Source organism: Salvelinus alpinus, chromosome 27 (genome assembly GCF_045679555.1).
Source record: "Salvelinus alpinus chromosome 27, SLU_Salpinus.1, whole genome shotgun sequence".
NCBI classification, from domain to species: domain Eukaryota; kingdom Metazoa; phylum Chordata; class Actinopteri; order Salmoniformes; family Salmonidae; genus Salvelinus; species Salvelinus alpinus.
The window spans coordinates 38,015,686-38,023,730 of record NC_092112.1 but is presented as its reverse complement, the minus strand read 5'-3'; the positions used below and the strand labels follow the sequence as shown (position 1 = coordinate 38,023,730).

Genomic DNA, 8,045 nt, shown 5'->3' with positions numbered 1-8,045 from the left:
GGGTGGGGTTGGAATTCCCATTGTTATAGAGCATTTCAAACCCGTAATAAAAAGCACAACATGCATAAGCCTACCCATGTCCACGTTCCACGTGTTGACGTGGCTTGCCGCCGATCGGCTTCGGCATTACCGGTACGTTGATCTCTAACTTCAGCACAATGAACAATCCCGTATATTTGTATCATGCATGGCCTAGTACCTACATGACATAGGAAACACATTGACATTTAAATTAAATTCAGATGCTTTTACTAACACTCATCGCAGCTGCTTAAATCACCTTTATAATAGGCTAATGCAAATCTTTGATCGCATTTGCAGAGCAAGGAAAGATGAATTCATGACAGTAATTAGCCAGCCTGCCAGCTTAGTGGAGTCTGACACTAGTATAGTCGGTGTAGTCAGCTCAGCTATCCCCATTGAGACTGTGTCTGTGCCTCGACCTAGGTTGGGCAAAACTAAACATGGCGGTGTTCGCCTTAGCAATCTCACTAGGATAAAGACCTCCTCCATTCCTGCCCTTATTAAAAGAGATCGTGATACCTCACATCTCAAAATAGGGCTACTTAATGTTAGATCCCTCACTTCAAAGGCAGTTATAGTCAATGAATTTATCACTGATCATAATCTTGATGTGATTGGCCTGACTGAAACATGGCTTAAGCCTGATGAATTTACTGTGTTAAATCAGGCCTCACCTCCTGGTTACACTAGTGACCATATCCCCCGTGCATCCCGCAAAGGCAGAGGTGTTGCTAACATTTACGATAGCAAATTTCAATTTACACAGAAGAAAATGACGTTTTCGTCTTTTGAGCTTCTAGTCATGAAATCTATGCAGCCTACTCAATCCCTTTTTATAGCTACTGTTTACAGGCCTCCTGGGCCATATACAGCGTTCCTCACTGAGTTCCCTGAATTCCTATCGGACCTTGTAGTCATAGCAGATCATATTCAAATTTTGGGTGATTTTAATATTCACATGGAAAAGTCCACAGACCCACTCCAAAAGGCTTTCGGAGCCATCATCGACTCAGTGGGTTTTGTCCAACATGTCTCTGGACCTACTCACTGCCACAGTCATACTCTGGACCTAGTTTTGTCCCATGGAATAAATGTTGTAGATCTTAATGTTTTTCCTCATAATCCTGGACTATCGGACCACCATTTTATTACGTTTGCAATCGCAACAAATAATCTGCTCAGACCCCAACCAAGGAGCATCAAAAGTCGTGCTATAAATTCTCAGACAACACAAAGATTCCTTGATGCCCTTCCAGACTCCTTCTGCCTACCCAAGGACGTCAGAGGACAAAGATCAGTTAACCACCTAACTGAGGAACTCAATTTAACCTTGCGCAATACCCTAGATGCAGTTGCACCCCTAAAAACTAAAAACATTTGTCATAAGAAACTAGCTCCCTGGTATACAGAAAATACCCGAGCTCTGAAGCAAGCTTCCAGAAAATTGGAACGGAAATGGCGCCACACCAAACTGGAAGTCTTCCGACTAGCTTGGAAAGAAGAGCCCTCACTGCTGCTCGATCATCCTATTTTTCCAACTTAATTGAGGAAAATAAGAATAATCCAAAATGTATTTTTGATACTGTCGCAAAGCTAACTAAAAAGCAGCATTCCCCAAGAGAGGCTGGCTTTCACTTCAGCAGTAATAAATTCATGAACTTCTTTGAGGAAAAGATCATGATCATTAGAAAGCAAATTACGGACTCCTCTTTAAATCTATGTATTCCTCCAAAGCTCAGCTGTCCTGAGTCTGCACAACTCTGCCAGGACCTAGGATCAAGAGAGACACTCAAGTGTTTTAGTACTATATCTCTTGACACAATGATGAAAATAATCATGGCCTCTAAACCTTCAAGCTGCATACTGGACCCTATTCCAACTAAACTACTTAAAGAGCTGCTTCATGTGCTTGGCCCTCCTATGTTGAACATAATAAATGGCTCTCTATCCACCGGATGTGTACCAAACTCACTAAAAGTGGCAGTAATAAAGCCTCTCTTGAAAAAGCCAAACCTTGACCCAGAAAATATAAAAAACTATCGGCCAATATCGAATCTTCCATTCCTCTCAAAAAAAATTGACAAAGCTGTTGCGCAGCAACTCACTGCCTTCCTGAAGACAAACAATGTATACGAAATGCTTCAGTCTGGTTTTAGACCGCATCATAGCACTGAGACTGCACTTGTGAAGGTGGTAAATGACCTTTTAATGGCGTCAGACCGAGGCTCTGCATCTGTCCTCGTGCTACTAGACCTTAGTGCTGCCTTTGATCACCACATTCTTTTGGAGAGATTGGAAACCCAAATTGGTCTACACGGACAAGTTCTGGCCTGGTTTAGATCTTATCTGTCGGAAAGATATCAGTTTGTCTCTGTGAATAGTTTGTCCTCTGACAAATCAACTGTACATTTCGGTGTTCCTCAAGGTTCTGTTTTAGGACCACTATTGTTTTCACTATATATTTTACCTCTTGGGGATGTCATTCGAAAACATAATGTTAACTTTCACTGCTATGCGGATGACACACAGCTGTACATTTCAATGAAACATGGTGAAGCCCCAAAATTGCCCTCGCTAGAAGCCTGTGTTTCAGACATAAGGAAGTGGATGGCTGAATACTTTCTACTTTTAAACTCGGACAAAACAGAGATGCTTGTTCTAGGTCCCAAGAAACAAAGAGATCTTCTGTTAAATCTGACAATTAATCTTGATGGTTGTAAAGTCGTCTCAAATAAAACTGTGAAGGACCTCGGTGTTACTCTGGACCCTGATCTCTCTTTTGACGAACATATCAAGACTGTTTCAAGTACAGCTTTTTTCCATCTATGTAACATTGGAAAAATCAGAAATTTTCTGTCCAAAAATGATGCAGAAAAATTAATCCATGCTTTTGTTACTTCTAGGTTAGACTACCGCAATGCTCTACTTTCCGGCTACCCGGATAAAGCACAAAATAAACTCCAGTTAGTGCTAAATACGGCTGCTAGAATCCTGACTAGAACCCAAAAATTTGATCATATTACTCCAGTGCTAGCCTCCCTACACTGGCTTCCGATAAGGCAAGGGCTGATTTCAAGGTTTTACTGTTAACCTACAAAGCGTTACATGGGCTTGCTCCTACCTATCTTTCCGATTTGGTCCTGCCGTACATACCTAAACGTACGCTACGGTCACAAGACGCAGGCCTCCTAATTGTCCCTAGAATTTCTAAGCAAACAGCTGGAGGCAGGGCTTTCTCCTATAGATCTCCATTTTTATGGAATGGTCTGCCTACCCATGTGAGAGACGCAGACTCGGTCTCAACCTTTAAGTCTTTATTGAAGACTCATCTCTTCAGTAGGTCTTATGATTGAGTGTAGTCTGGCCCAGGAGTGTGAAGGTGAACGGAAAGGCTCTGGAGCAACGAACCACCCTTGCTGTCTCTGCCTGGCCGGTTCCCCTCTCTCCACCGGGATTCTCTGCCTCTAACCCTATTACAGGGGCTGAGTCACTGTTTTACTGGTGCTCTTTCATGCCGTCCCTAGGAGGGGTGAGTCACTTGAGTGGCTTGAGTCACTGACGTGATCTTCCTGTCTGGGTTGGCGCCCCCCCTTGGGTTGTGCCGTGGCGGAGATCTTTGTGGGCTATACTCGGCCTTGTCTCAGGATGGTAAGTTGGTGGTTGAAGTTATCCTTCTAGTGGTGTGGGGGCTGTGCCTTGGCAAAGTGGGTGGGGTTATATCCTTCCTGTTTGGCCCTGTCCGGGGGTATCATCGGATGGGGCCACAGTGTCTCCTGACCCCTCCTGTCTCAGCCTCCAGTATTTATGCTGCATTAGTTTATGTGTCGGGGGGCTAGGGTCAGTTTGTTATATCTGGAGTACTTCTGTCTTATCCGGTGTCCTGTGTGAATTTAAGTATGCTCTCTAATTATCTCTTTCTCTCTTTCTTTCTCTCTCTCGGAGGACCTGAGCCCTAGGACCATGCCTCAGGACGACCTGACATGATGACTCCTTGCTGTCCCCAGTCCACCTGGCCGTGCTGCTGCTCCAGTTTCAACTGTTCTGCCTGCGGCTATGGAACCCTGACCTGTTCACCGGACGTGCTACCTGTCCCAGACCTGCTGTTTTCAACTCTCTAGAGACCGCAGGAGCGGTAGAGATACTCTTAATGATCGGCTATGAAAAGCCAACTGACATTTACTCCTGAGGTGCTGCACCCTCAACAACTACTGTGATTATTATTATTTGACCATGCTGGTCATTTATGAACATTTGAACATCTTGGCCATGTTCTGTTATAATCTCCACCCAGCACAGCCAGAAGAGGACTGGCCACCCCTCATAGCCTGGTTCCTCTCTAGGTTTCTTCCTAGGTTTTGGCCTTTCTAGGGAGTTTTTCCTAGCCACCGTGCTTCTACACCTGCATGGCTTGCTGTTTGGGATTTTAGGCTGGGTTTCTGTACAGCACTTTGAGAAGCAAAGGGAAGCATCCAAAATTTGGGAAGCATCCAAAATGGAATTGCCTCATAACAATACAATTACAATAATCACTCTGTGAAAATGATAGGCTATAACACAATTTTCTGTAAAATGTTTGAACCAACTTGTGCGCTCAAGACCATTCGTGAAATAGTCACATTATGGTTATTTTGAACAGATCGCCACCACCTGGGTAAAATTATAGTTTAACAAATAAGCCTATACGATCAAATTCATTGCTTCCAAACTACAATAATAATAACACAAAAAGCTACAATAATAATAACACGAAAAACAACTGCTTTAAATACAAAGATCACCTTATTTCAACATACATCCGGAAAGTATTCAGACCCTTTGACTTTTTCCACATTTTGTTACGTTACAGTCTTATTCTAAAATGGATTAAATACATTTGTTTCCCCCATCAATCTATACACAATACCCCATAATGACAAAGCGAAAACAGGTTTTTTGAATTTATTGCAAATGTATTCAAAATAAAAACAGAAATATCTTATTCGACCTTGAGATGTTTCTACAACTTGATTGGAGTCGAGGTAAATTCAATTGATTGGACATGATTTGTACAGGCACACACCTGTCTATACAAGGGCCCACAGTTGACAGCGCATGTCAGAGCAAAAAACCAAGCCATGAGGTCAAAGGAATTGTCCGTAGAGCTCCGAGACATGATTGTGTCAAGGCACAGATCTGGGGAAGGGTTCCAAAACATTTCTGCAGCATTGAAGGTCCCCAAGAACAGTGGCCAGAGACCAGACTTTCTGCCAAAGTTGCTTCAACAAAGTACAGAGTAAAAAGGTCAATGGGTCTGAATACTTTCCGAATGCACTCTATACGAAGGAATCCGTTGAGAATGTCCATGTCATATCAATAAAGAGTAAATTATTCCATATCATTGCTGTGTTGTGGCCAGATGTTTTAAGACTACTTGTTGCAGCAGATTAGGCATTCTTTTTAGCAAACCAATTTCTAATATTCATTTTGACCACGATGAAAAAAACAAGTTAAGGTAGCCTACTCTTGAACATGACATTCCGAACGATCACAAGGCTGTTTACATAACGCTCCACCCACTATTAATTTGACTCATCAAAAAGAGAAATGAGCTTCATGATGCATTTATGATAGGTCTAAATCCCTGTCAGTCATAATTTCTTGAGCCATATTTATTTTAAGTAAAAATGTTTTGCGGTAATTAAAACTTTAAAAGGCCAAATATCCTACATTAGTGTTATAGCAACAACAAAAATATAAGTCATGCAAAGTTTCATTCAACCATGTATTTTATTTGGACGGGCTAGGAGGTGCGGCAGGGCGAGCATGGCTCCCTAAGGCTGTTAAAGGAATTTTGATTCCTGTTTATTAACCAATTCAATTAAAACACTCTGCCCATAAATAAGAATTTGTAAGATAATTATCTGCATAAAATGGACAGATACCAGTCTTAAAATCAATCAATCAATAGCGTTTATTCTCGAGAGTACTGATCATAATACATTTTACATCAGGTTATATAATAAAGATGATGTCATAGGTTTTAATGTCCAACCTCCTCTCGGATACAATGGCAATACAGTTCGAGTTCTCATTACTGTCTGCCACCTGTTCAACTATCTACAACCAACTCAAGGTCTTTCCCCTCCCTGGGTAGAGACATCATTCTAGCCTGTCTGAAGATAAACCCATTCTTTCTAACAAGGAACACATAACATTCAACATTTATGATTATAAGTCAAATGTATACATATTTTAGTCATTAAACACAAAAATCCCGTAACAAAGGCCCACCCACAACGCCAGGCCTGCAGTAAAGTAATATATGGTGTTAAATTTAAAATGCACTTTATTTACATTTGATATTATGTTTATGAAATAGATAAATAATTTTTTTGATATTTTGGAAACATATGTATAAATAATATACCCATCTGTAAAGTATGTAACATAGAGAAATGCACAAGCGATGGGCTTGTAAAGGATGCCAGAAAACATATCAAAGCTACGTGAACATACAGACTTTTAATAACTTCTCTATGCCGAAATCTTATTTTTTGTCTTTTAAAATGCTGAAATATCAAATGATCCCTCCTGGAAAACGACCTGTGAGACAAAAAATAAATAGCTTAAACATCACTGCAACTACAGCCAGGCGTTGCTGTCAATTAAAGCTAATTGAATGAATCGTTGCGGAAGGATTGTTCAGTGTCGAACCTCAAAAGGGTAAAGTGCCTGGGCCAAGTTTCTGCCTGTCAACATCGAATGGCACAGTCATCGGTGCCATGAGTGTTGCATGCTGGGCAGGGAGCAATCCAGGACCCTGGTATGGAGGCGTTGTGGTGATCCCACCAGGGTAGAATAGCTTGGGATACCTTCCCCCTAGGCTTCCATTATCTGCTGTTAGAAGGAAAGGTGTTAGCAGGAGATCATCAGAGAGGGCTATCAATGCCTGGCACAGTCTGGTAGTTAAACCTCGTGTAGTCTAAAGCACTATTCACCTGCTTTCATGGAATAAGGATTCACTCCTTTGGGGAGACTAGAGTTCCCCAGATACATCCCCATCGGTGGAGGAGGTAGAACAGGCTTGTTCTGGAAAACACATCAACAAATTTGCAAATGTATTAGTAACGTTCTTACAGTTGAAATACAATGGTCATCCACTGCTTTAATGACGTGAGTTAAAGTGAATACCTCAGTCTTGGGCATGGGACTTGCGTCAACCCATCTGTGCAGGTTTTGATCCCAGACAATCTAAGGAAGAAGATAATAAAGACAATGTGAATAAAGACACTGAGAAATAGATGAATCCACTAGAGTGGTCTCTGTATACAATATACATAACAGGTTCCTTACAGAATTATGCTTGTCATCTGGTATCCTTGTCATCTGAGGAACTTCTTCCTTTTCACCGAAGAACCACCTGATCCAGCCTCCACTGTTTGGTGTTTTCTGTACTTGGGTTGCTGGGTACTGAGGTTTAGCCACCGGCCAACTGCCAGCCTGGCTCTGAGGGTTGGCCTCGAAATGTTCTGGCTTGGTGATGGTCATTAAAGCAGGATCCGCCACATATCTACTCCGGATATCTGTGACAAGTGGGAGAAATCAAGCACTCTGCTTGTCACCGTACAGAACAACCACTAGCTGACAGTGTAACTTGCAATGATACTTTGTTACAACCCAAACACAACTACAGGCAAATGGATGAATTGAGTTAAACCTGTTTAACGTAGACACTTAGACACCACACTCATAAGATAAGGCTTTTCTTATTACCTTTTTTCCTGGCATAGAAATCTCCACAACGTGGAGCATTCAATCCAGCATCCCAGGATCCCACTATGGGGATGATGGGAGGTGGAGGTGGTCCATGAAATTCCATCTGTTCCATTCCATTGTTTTTTATTGGGATGATGCCTTGTTGGAATGATTGGTTCTTGTTGGGATCCTCCCCCTGGATGATTCCTATCGGGAGGATTCCGTCCCGCTGTGCAGGGGTGATGTTTTTCGGTTGGATCCCCTCCGCTTCAGGTGCCACAGGCATG

At 42.1% G+C, this 8,045-nt stretch overlaps 2 long non-coding RNA genes across 2 annotated transcripts; both read right to left on the bottom strand.

Annotated features, from left to right (window-relative positions):
* Window positions 1-5,950: 5,950 nt before the first annotated feature.
* LOC139555834 (uncharacterized) lies at window positions 5,951-7,090 on the bottom strand. Its single transcript, XR_011671028.1, has 2 exons — window positions 7,002-7,090; window positions 5,951-6,900 (listed from the first exon to the last, which is right to left on the bottom strand). It is a non-coding gene; the product is annotated as an uncharacterized lncRNA (long non-coding RNA).
* Window positions 7,091-7,193: 103 nt separating this feature from the next.
* Window positions 7,194-8,045, bottom strand: LOC139555833 (uncharacterized). Its single transcript, XR_011671027.1, has 3 exons — window positions 7,777-8,045; window positions 7,357-7,586; window positions 7,194-7,254 (listed from the first exon to the last, which is right to left on the bottom strand). It is a non-coding gene; the product is annotated as an uncharacterized lncRNA (long non-coding RNA).